The sequence below is a fragment of the Balearica regulorum genome, chromosome 12, assembly GCF_011004875.1.
Source record: "Balearica regulorum gibbericeps isolate bBalReg1 chromosome 12, bBalReg1.pri, whole genome shotgun sequence".
NCBI lineage: Eukaryota > Metazoa > Chordata > Aves > Gruiformes > Gruidae > Balearica > Balearica regulorum.
Window position 1 is genome coordinate 22,680,177 of NC_046195.1, and position 9,903 is coordinate 22,690,079.

General features: G+C 51.8%; 1 long non-coding RNA gene across 1 annotated transcript; it reads left to right on the forward strand.

The window, feature by feature from the left end:
- Nucleotides 1–5,851: 5,851 nt before the first annotated feature.
- Nucleotides 5,852–9,391, forward strand: LOC142603455 (uncharacterized). Its single transcript, XR_012837383.1, has 3 exons — nucleotides 5,852–7,142; nucleotides 7,279–8,148; nucleotides 8,239–9,391. It is a non-coding gene; the product is annotated as an uncharacterized LOC142603455 (long non-coding RNA).
- Nucleotides 9,392–9,903: the final 512 nt, after the last annotated feature.

The following is a 9,903-nucleotide window of genomic DNA, read 5'->3' on the forward strand; positions in this document are numbered from 1 at the left end:
CCGCATCACATTTGCTGCCTTTAAATTTTCCAGAAGGCAGCTTTGTTCTCCTCCTAGGCGAAAGCGCCCGACCCACTCCTTTACGGCGTTTTGCTTTATTGTCTCGCCTCTTGGTTTTCCCTTCCCCAAAGAAGTGATCGCTCTGTGCTTGGCAGCCTTGCCGTGCTGCCAGGGGATGCTGAGAGCTGCGGGTCCCAGGAAAAACTGGGGGGACCTGTCACTTGCTCCCCACTCTTTGATTAAAGTTCCTGTGTTAATTGTCATTAACGCTTCTCACCTAATGAATGTGGCTTGTGAACCATGGCAAACGTAAACAGGTTTCATCAGGCAAACTATTTCTGATTAAAACTGTGGTTTGGGTTAATTAGGTGGAAATGTCTTGGTCTCCATTTGCTTTCACTTTTCGATGAGCAATTTTCGACACTGCACAGAGAAAAAAAAAAATTATTGCAAGAGTTTGGAAATTTTGAGAGACATTTATTTCCAGAAACAATAGGATGCGAGTGCATTTTGGTGGAAAGCTGGTCGGATACAACCCTTCCAGCAGCGTGGGGAGCAGCGGGGGGTTTGCTGCTGCATGCCAGCCGTGAGCCGGGGCCGGCTGCGCCGAGGGAGAGGTACCCGACCGAGCCTGGGGCTCCGGCAGAGCCGCGGCTGAAGGACAAAGGTACGGTACAAAATTGCCCTGCTTGCTTATAGCTGCTTCTGCTGCTCTTCTGGCCTCCTCCAGGATCCCATAACCCAAGGAACACTCCATGGTACAAGCTTGCAGTGAAGCCACCAGAGGTTTTGCACGAGGAAGGACAGGGGAGAAGTGGGGGGAAAGCCCCTCGGGCCCCCGTGGCCCATTTCCCCATGGATATATCTTAATCCCTTGCCCCGAGCATCCTATTCCCGAGCTTTGGGCAGGACCGCTTCCCGATGCTCTGATTCCCAGCAAGCTCGAGCATTGACGGTGCTGGGAGCTGCGGATCCGGCCCTGGCTCAGCTCCGGCTGGGAATATGAGCGTGCCTGCTGGGGTGGCACTATGGTTTGTGGCACGTTAAGACGGGGCAGTTCCTGGGGTTGAAAACGGGCTGAGATAGCATCAGCGGAGCCCACAGCCAGCGAGCCAGTCTCTCCTTGCAGAGAGCAGCTCCGAGATACGAACCCACATATTCAGCTCCGCGGTACCTTGCGGATCCTTCTGCTTCGCGGTCGCTGTAAGCCTCACTCCAGGAGGAATGCGGCACCAATAATTGGTGTTAATTGGCACTAACCATACCCTCCGATACCAGGGCTGCCTTTGGGGCTGGTGGAGTTTCGCTGTTTGCATACGGTTTGACCTGGCTGTGTGTCATGCTCTGCAATCCCGTGCTGAATAATCGTGTACAGCCCATCCAGCAAGCTCTTGTAAAGGGCTTTTAATGCAGTCGAGGCGTGCAGCAACACAGATAAAATGTAGACCAGAAGTGTGGGATAATAGCTCTGTTTTTCTGCAGCAATTGCTCGGAGACGTGAAACTGCCCCATTAAAGGCTCGGGCTCTGTCCGCAGGACATCAGGAGGGGTCAGGGGTCTATTCTTTCTTATGTTGTTAATATTTTGGACTGAGCCATGCTTTGTGATGTAGAGGTTTGGTCTACAACGCGTCTGCCTTAATGAACTATAACAGCACAGAAGGCAATTATGTTTTTGTCTAGACCTGTCTAAGACCATCAACAGTACCTCATTACTTTACAGATTGTTAATGCTGTTGGCAGAAGTTGAAGATCCTCCTTGAAAAAAAAAAAAAAAAAAGAAATTTATTCTCTGTTGCAACATACTTTAGCTGATGATAAATGATAAATAGGGGCTTGTGGCTAATTAGACCTCGCTTTGTCCAGAGGCAGATACATAACCGTAAACCGGAACCAGGATAAAAGGAAGAGGGGAAATGGCTGAGAACTCACATGAGGTTTCTTTTAAAGATCATTAGAAGCTGTAAGAAAATTGGGAAACAAAACTGCTGTTGTGTCAGCGTGTCTTCTCTGCATATGAGGACTCATGGTCAACAATTAATCATACCACTCTCGAGACTTTGGGCATGGATTCGTTATATAGATCTATTTTTTTTCATTTTTTATGTACATATCAAATCTGATAAGGAGGAGAGGACCCCCAACGGGGCTTCCTATCGGCGCTTTTCAAAATGCACGGGGCAATTACTCATTTTCCCAACACTTCCATCCCCATTCCTATTCCCTTTCCCCACAGAGGACCTGTGTGCTGGGAAAGCTCAGGGTGTGGATGGAGCCCCGAGGTGTGGATGGAGCCCTGGGGTCTGGATGGAGCCCCGAGGTGTGGATGGAGCCCCGAGGTGTGGATGGAGCCCTGGGGTGTGGATGGAGCCCCGAGGTGTGGATGGAGCCCTGGGGTCTGGATGGAGCCCTGGGGTGTGGATGGAGCCCTGGGGTGTGGATGGAGCCCCGAGGTGTGGATGGAGCCCTGGGGTCTGGATGGAGCCCCGAGGTGTGGATGGAGCCCCGAGGTGTGGATGGAGCCCTGGGGTGTGGATGGAGCCCTGGGGTGTGGATGGAGCCCCGAGGTGTGGATGGAGCCCCGGGGTCTGGATGGAGCCCCGAGGTGTGGATGGAGCCCTGGGGTGTGGATGGAGCCCTGGGGTGTGGATGGAGCCCCGAGGTGTGGATGGAGCCCTGGGGTCTGGATGGAGCCCTGGGGTCTGGATGGAGCCCTGGGGTGTGGATGGAGCCCTGGGGTCTGGATGGAGCCCTGGGGTCTGGATGGAGCCCTGGGGTCTGGATGGAGCCCTGGGGTCTGGACAGCAGGGACGGGGCCATCCCTGGGGCTGGGGGGCCAATGCTGACCGGCGCGGGGACCACCCGGGCCGGGCGTTGTGAGGCGAGGCAGAAGCATCCCGGGAGCGGGATGTTGCAAATAATTCCAGCTCTGTCAGCACAAACGTTGCGAGAGCAGGGATGCGTGTTGTGAGCTGTCAGCTGACAGTAATGGACTTGTTAGGCTCCTGATTGATGGCAATGGCCTTGGAAATTGCCAGAAGCCGTTTCGCTCTCTGTCTGGCTCTGACACAGCCACGCACGGGGATGGGGGGAGCTGACAGACCGCTTTGGGCAGCCTTGCGGCTGCCTGCTCTGCCCTCTGCTCTGCCTGCTGCTGCTCTTAGCTGCTGCATGGCGCCTTCCAGACATCAGCCACCACGTCCAGCCGTTCGGTGCTACAGATATTAGCGGTTTGGTGTCCCGCAGGTCTCCTCCATCTCTGTCTGTGGAGCAGCCCTGGAGGGAAGGGCACAAGGATGCACCGTAGCGGGCAGTGATGAGTAAGGCTCAGCGAGAAATCTGCAATTACGGAGATGAGTGGGCCATCTTCATCTCAAAGCTGCATGGTTCTGTGTGTTCTGACTTTCTGAATGTGTTCACAACAGTAAAGAGCTGCTGCCTGTTCAGCGTCCCGGGGAGATGCGCAGGGATCAAAGGCAAGGTCAGAGATCAAAGGCAAGGTCCCCCCGGCCACCTCCATCACCCTGCAGCCCTCACTTGGGTTGAGTGTGCTGTGACCTCTGTGCAAAGCAGGGAAGGAGGGAAGGGAAGGGAAGGGAAGGGAAGGGAAGGGGAAGGGGAAGGGGAAGGGAAGGGGAAGGGGAAGGGGAAGGGAAGGGGAAGGGAAGGGAAGGGAAGGGAAGGGAAGGGAAGGGAAGGGAAGGGAAGGGAAGGGAAGGGGAAGGGGAAGGGGAAGGGAAGGGGAAGGGGAAGGGAAAGGGAGGCTCAGCTCAGAGCTCCTTCTTTAGCAAATCAGCCCATTTCACAGACATGACCCAAGTTTGCAGTCATGGGGCAGACCTCGCTGGCACGAGCTGTGGAGTGAGGTGGGCAGACCTCGATGTGCACTGATTAAATTCCTGATACCTGTTACAAAGCTACTAAACCAGCACAACGTGAAGGTCAGTGGCAGGCTTGGTTTTCCTGGTTCTTTCCCTTAGCCCAGGTTCTCTGTGATCCATCGGTCCCACAATGAAAGGAGAAGAATCCTACATGAGAAACCTTGGAGGCATCTCTAGTGTCTTGGTCAGCTTTGAAGGCCAGGCATCTCATGGAAATGGTTATCTTACTGCAGAAGGCATCTGGACTTTGAGAGGTGAAAATCATCTCTTCTTCTCATAACCTCCACTGTAAAACTTACAACTGGGGTTTTTTTTCTGGTTTTGTAGGATCTGACTCTCAGGAAGTGTTTGGAGGACGTGCATGGGTGGAAGAGGAGGCAGGGAGCTGGAGTGCTGAGCAGAGCAGGTGGTCCAGCACAGGAGGTCCTGGATGTGGGCACTGCGGCTGTGGTGCGTGCAGGTAAGGGTGTGCGCGTCCACGGTTATCCAGCGTGCCCATCGCCTCTGCGTGTTGTTTGGGGATAACATTGCTTCAGTCCTCACTGCACACAGCTGCAAAGCAAACAGGGCGGTTATCTCATTAAAAAAGTACATTCTGATGGGCTGATAAATGATGCAGAATACGCCTTCTCATAGGAAAGTCTCCTCTTGTTCTGCATTGGTCAAGGCCAGAGAGGAGGGGCTGCCGTTATTAATTGCTCATATTGGGGAATTACCCAAAACAGGCTGATGCTATCCCGAGGTATGGGAAGGTGCAAGCATCTGCCCTGGAGATCTTTCCATCTGGGCAGACGGCCTGGCAGATGTGTGACTGTGCAGATATTTATCTGAGAAGCTGGAAACTTGGCAAATAACACGTCTTCATGTAGCCCTGCATGGGGAAAGGGGTTTTGCTTGTTCTCGCTGAGGGATTGTTCTCCTTGCCGACGTCACCGCGTGGGAATGCGTAAAGGAACAGACGTGTGCCGTTTCCTCGTCTTGCTTTCACAGCAGCTCTTGCCCTATATTTTGCCTCTCCCCATTGCTTCACCGTTTGCTCTTTTCCTTGAGGCAGGCGAAGGGAAACGCAGCTTACGGAGGCCCCTTCCCTTGCCCACAGCCCATAGCCCACCCGACCTGCAGAGGAGCGGGTGCTGCCCGTGGTGGTGCTGCAGCCCAGCACCAAAACATGCCCAGCACCTTCAATCTGAGCTCTGCGGTGGTCACCGGTGTTGGACCCCGGAGCTCCTTTCTCTTGTACATCCTGTGACCCGTGGTTGTGACACAGCCTGCAAAAAAGAGAAGGCAACTGCTCTTGTGGGGAGAAGTCTTTCCGTTTGGGATGGGATAAAATGAACGGCCCAAGGCAGCAGTAAAATGCTGTGTACTGTACGGTCGTGGAGTTTCATCCTCAAGGGAAACCTGTTCAAAGCAGATCTGGTCCCGAGCATGGTTATTAGGATGGTATGGAGGGTGGAGAGTTCATTTTATGAAGGTAGCAAGAAATTTGTTTGCTTGCTCAAGAAAAACAGCCTTTGGAGAAGATTATGGTTGCGATTAATAGATATACTGGGAACATAAGCATGAAGGAAGATGAAACTATGTAATGGAAGTGTGAATAAACGGAGACTGGACTTGAGAAGAAGGCTTGCAGCCCTCTGAGAGGGGAAACACTGGGATCCCCTTGGAGAGGTGGAGGCTGGTAATGGGACTTTATGGCGTGGCTGGCTGGGCTCTGTGGTCTTTCCAATCCCAGGCGAAGAAGATTGGTCCAAATATATAACTGCTAGATAGAGAAAGAGCTTGTTTCTGTCGGTGCCGTGTGTGGCGCGGAGCCCCGGGGGGCAGGAGGCTGTGCTGGGTTGGGGGGGTGATGGCGGGCAGGAGTGGGCAGCGAGGGACCGCCGGCCCCTGGGAAGGCAGCGGATGGATTCAGGCTCTCCTGCCTTCCAGCCCCCCCTGCTCCCACTGTCAGGAAGCTCAAACCGATCCAGGGGACCCGAGTTCACCCGAAGGTGCCGTTACTCCGGCGATGTGGATGATGGTGTGACCCGGCACGGTGCCTCTCTCTGCCAGCAACCTCGCAAAGTCCGAGGTAGCACAAACTCTTCATCTCTGTGACCCTGATCTAATTTAAGTTGTTTCTCTCAGCTGCAGAAAGAAAATTAGGAAGGGGAAAAAAAAATCAAATCAAATCATAGCTGTGGAATTCATTGCGGTGTTTATTACCCTCTATTGTGTTATCCCCAGCCCTGATACGGACCTTGCAGCCACGCGGCGCTGCCTGCGCCCGGCTCTGCCAAGGCACTTTGCTTTGACCTGAAGGGATCACTATGTCTCAGGTATAAAATGTTATTTCGTTCCCTCTTTTTCAATCTCGGGGCTCGTTTTAGCGAATGCGATCATTTTGAATTGTTCTCAGCAGTGAGGTATTTTTCTTTTAATGGACTATTGAGCTCAGATAACAAATTTTAAATTATAACACACATGACCTGAGCCAATTTAAACTTAATCTAAAATGCCGAATAGCTATTACCCCAAATGGCTGCAAGAACACACACACACACACACACAGAGTTGTTGTTTAAAGAAAGTTATTGCAGTGAAGTGAACGAGGCCTCCAACCCACAAGGAAGCCAAAACCTCCATCAAGTACATCACTAGACCCTAGTGATTTAAAACAGATTTGTGTGGACCAAAATCTGAATTAAAATATTTTTGCGTCTCTTCAGGCCACATTAAAAAGCATGCTGCTTCAATGTGGTGTTTGGTTTCTTTTTAAAATGCCTTTCTTTGTCTCGGCTGTCATTCAGTTACCGAGGCCTCGGGCTAGCTTGCCTTGGGATGAGCGTGCAGAAGACGGATGCTGGTGCCGCAGACAGATGCACCCGGCCGGGGCGCGGGGTGGTGGGTACCCCCAGGGAGGTGCTCAGCCCCAGCCATGGATGCTCATCAGCAGCATCCAAGACCTTTCTGTAACCATCAACCAACCCGATTTGGTATCTGCCACGCGTCCATTGTCCTGTCCTCTGCCACGAACTCAAGTTATTCTCGTTGCGGGCAGGCAGAGCATCCCGCCAGGTCCGGGGTGGCCAGGATGGAGCCCTGAGTCTCGTGTGCTGGGTCTGGTCCCCATGTTCCCAGGGATCATCTCCTGGGATCTGGCTCGTGAGAGCACGAGGTTTCTGTCCAGGCTGGTGCAGAGCAGGATGTGTCCGTCGCCCAGCTGCATTCAGGGGCACTGCTTTGAAGGGAGTGGAGTCGTACCAGCACCAAAACTGGGGTGAGTGTGGTTGGGTCCAGAGCCATGCTGTGCTAACGGGCTGGTCTGGCATCAACTGTGGACAGGCTTCCAAGCATCGCCTTTGCAGTTATTAAGATTTTACCAGCCATTCTTTGTTTCCTCTTGCCTCTTCCAGATATCCTTCCTTGGCCAAGCAGCTTGGGCAGAGGTCCCAGGGGATGACTTGGGGATATCCCCTTGGCTTTGATATCGTGCGTAGCTCTGCTTGAGGAAAAACCGCATTGAACGCAGCCGGAGAGCTCCTCTTCTGGGAATATTTGCGGATCGGAGGGTCCCGTGTGGGAAACATCCCCCAAAAGCCCAGCAGACGCAGAGCGGCATGCACAGGGATGCAGGCGGGGATGCTCCGCGGGATGCTGCGAGGAGGCTTTCGGGCTCGTGGAGCGTAAAGCTGCACGAGGGGCTGTCGCGGGGCGGCCGTGCCGGGGAAGCCGTGCCATGCCTGCGGCGAGCCGTGCCGTGCCGCAGGAGCAGCCGTGACAAGCTGCGACCGTAAAGCCTGTGTGCAAGAAATCATCCGTGCTGAATAAAATGACAACAGAGCTGTAATGCTTTGTGGAGTGTGTTTAATGAAAATATCAGCCCAGGCCTACGACATGAGGCATTCATGTATAATAAAATGAGGTTCCTGAAACACTTCAGAGCATAAACCATCTGGTCTGCTGTGATGTACTAACAGCTTTGACTAATTTTTAATGCAGGTTTTATGACGGATATGCACATCACGTTACCCATGCATAAGGAAGATACAGCCTGGCTGCACTTTGAACTGAACTGACTGATGATGAATTTGTCTCCCATTTTAATTACTTTCTGTACATTAAAGGTGTAGTGGACCATGTGAAGTGCTTTGTCTGGTTTATCCCCTCTGTGTCCCCACGTCTCCTTAAAGTGCCGGAGCTGCCTCCGCTCCCTTATCTGCAGCCAGGCGTGCGGGCGACGGAAAGGGGGGAGATGGAATGAAAACTGCCTCGTACAGGACGCGGTCAGTAAACGCGCTGGGGCCACCAGCAACAAGCGCATTTCATAAGGTTAATTAATTCTTATTAATTATGTCCCTTGAAATTTTCTCCAGCCCATATGGCAGGGATCGGTGCTGCCTGGTGGGGTTTGCAAGGAGAGGTCACCGTTTTCTTCTGCGCAAATCAGAGCGGTAGCTCACGTTGGAAAAGGCTTTCAGACTGCAATCTCTGCTCTCGGCTGCCTCTCGCCAGGCTCTTTCTCTTTAATGAATTTTTAAAAGACTTTATCAGCTTCAAAACATATTTATTTATTTAACGCAACCCAAAAGCGGGACCATTTATCTGAGCAAGCCCCAGACATTCGGGATGGTGCTGAAATAGGGTTGGCTTTACTTGGACCAAAGCCTCGGCAGGACTTTTGCCCATTTCTCACTGAATTCGCAGCCTGGCTTGGCTCTGCCCCTCTCCTGATTCCCAGGAGAGCTGGTTCCCCAAGGAGAGACCAGTTCTGAAAGGCGAGAGTCTCCTTACGTCGATTATCCTGGCTAAATTCGAAGGACCGTTTAATGCTTTAGTTTGGGAGGACCACACCCCTGTTTCTTCAACTTTTCCCATCTTTTGGAAAAGGAGGAGAAGAACGAATGAAGCCGAGCCAGGGCTGGCATGGCCGTGCAGTCCTGTCATTCCTCCTCCCTTCCTCACGTCATTCCTCTCCCCTTCCACCACGGCAGCTCTGGAACATCAGAGCTGCAAGTGATTTTCTTTCTGGGTTAGCGACAATACCAGGATTTAATTTGTCGATGAAAACATGCGGCAGGACTTCAGTCAAGAGGAGTGAGGCTTTTTCCAGCTCCCCTTTCTCTCTCCTTCCATTGTGCCTGGAACTGGACAGACCATTAATTGCAAATACATTATCTAATGACTTTAGTCCTTTGTTTATTCTGAAAGTCATTTGTGAACCGATCACGATTCCTCTCCCTGCCGTCATCCTTTGGGGATGAATGAGCTTTACTGTAGTCTGGGAATTCGGCTTTGACTGTCTTTTTGATGCTTGCAGCGTTGTCCTGGTTTTACTCATCGATTGGCCAGCTGAAGCCTTTTAAATGGGAGAGGGCTAAATAATGACTAACCTGTTTCCTTAAGCGAGTATCCAGACATGCTGAATTTCACAAACCTTTTGGGATTCACGAGTATTTGAACAAATAAGCCAACGTTTGTCCCGTGGCTGGAGACAAGCTAAGGCAACAGCCGTGCTGTGAGCCGCCACAGACAAAATGAGGGTTTTTTAATGGGAATATCCACAAATCACAGCTCATGTTCTCCAAGTGGAAACTTAAGTTCTAGTCTCACTGTAAAAAAAAATAAATAAGTTAAAAATTCAATAATGAGACTGGGCTTGGTAACTGAGCAGAAGGGAAAGTACCTACAAGCAGCAAATTAATTGCCAAGGATGGAAACCCCTCCAAGTGCGATGTGTTAAAAAGCAAAATGTCATTTTATTGGATGTTCGCTTTGTCTTGCTAACGAGCACTCTGCTTCATCCCCTTTTCCTGCAGGATTTTAATTTTAGCTTTGCTGCTGCATTCTCAGTTCCGTTGTTTCTCGCGTAGCCTTCGCGGGTCGGTGGTAATGGGGCTGTTCTTCCATTAGCGGCAATAACAGCAAGTTCAGCACTTAAAACCACGTGCTAACTGATTTAAGCGGTTTTTGTCTCAACTGTACTCGATCATCAGGCGCGGATATTAAATGCATCCCTGTCGCTGCGTGCAGCTTCAGAC